This window comes from Myotis davidii, unplaced genomic scaffold (assembly GCF_000327345.1).
Source record: "Myotis davidii unplaced genomic scaffold, ASM32734v1 scaffold471, whole genome shotgun sequence".
Lineage (NCBI taxonomy): Eukaryota > Metazoa > Chordata > Mammalia > Chiroptera > Vespertilionidae > Myotis > Myotis davidii.
Window position 1 is genome coordinate 575962 of NW_006283354.1, and position 1283 is coordinate 577244.

The following is a 1283-nucleotide window of genomic DNA, read 5'->3' on the forward strand; positions in this document are numbered from 1 at the left end:
GGCAGATGCTGGCGATTGGGCTCAGAACAAACCTGGGAACGCAATCGCTGCCGCAGAGGTGGGCAAAGAGATGAGCTGCAACCCACGCCACAGATTCCTCCCCAGCAGGGCTTGGTGGTTTCCCTCAGCTCTTCTGCAAAAGCTGTAAAACCCGCAGGACCCACCCCTGCCTCAGCCTTAAAGCCGCCTTGCCTTCTCCGCTCCGGGGTCTGGGTGAGGTGCCTCCCCTCTTCCCTGTGCCCCGAAGGGTTGAGATTTCTCTAGAAGAGAACTCACCTTTACTGAGTGTTTACTGGTACCAGGCACTGCGCTCAGCATGCTTTGCGGAATGTATAGTTGGATCTTTACCACCACCACCCCTTGAGATAGATACAGAATTATGTCATATAATTATTCCCAGCGCACAAATGAAACCGAGGTCCAGACAGGTTACATACTAATAACTTGCCTGGGGCAAACGGCTTACAAGTGGTAAAGCCAAGGTCCTAACTCAGGTACCAGACTCTAGAGCCAACTCCTAAATCTGACCAACAGAGGCCTGCAGCTGCCTCCTCCATGTTGCTAGGACCCAGGCTAAGTGGTTTCCAGGGGAAATTCCTGACCAGGCCACACCTCTGCTGGCCGAAGCCATGCCCCGATGCTGCCGGCCTTGCCGCTGACCAGTCCACATGCACCTGTTTCTCTATCTTCCCATCCATCCAGTGTGAAACAGGACGGTATTGTGAAGGCTCAACCTGTGATTCCTTCCCCACCCAGACCCAGACCGCTCTCCCTCTGGAAAGGGAGCCCTCAGCAGAAATGCAAAGACCATTCGCCCATTTAAAGTGGCTAATTCAATGGCTTTTACTATAGTCACAGGGCTGGGCAACCATCACCACAATCTAATTTGAGAACATGTCATCACCCCTGGGAGAAACCCTGTACACACCAGCAGCCATCCCCTATCCCCACTTCCTCCGGCCTAGTCAACCAGGGATCTACTTTCTGTCTCCATCAATCTGCCTCTTCTGGATTTTTCCTATAAATGGAATCACGCAGTACACGTTTTTCTGTGTGACTGGTTTCTTTCACTTAGCATGGTGCTTTGAAATTTCATTCATGTTGCAGCCTATATCGATAGGCATTTGGGTTGATTCTGCCTTTTCGCCTTTATGAATAGTGCTGCTATGAACATTCTTGTAAAGGTTTTGTGAGGACATATGTTTTCACTTCTCATGGGTTTACATCTAAGAGTGGAGTTGCTGGGTCACATGGTAATTCTACCTTAACTTTTTGAGGAACTG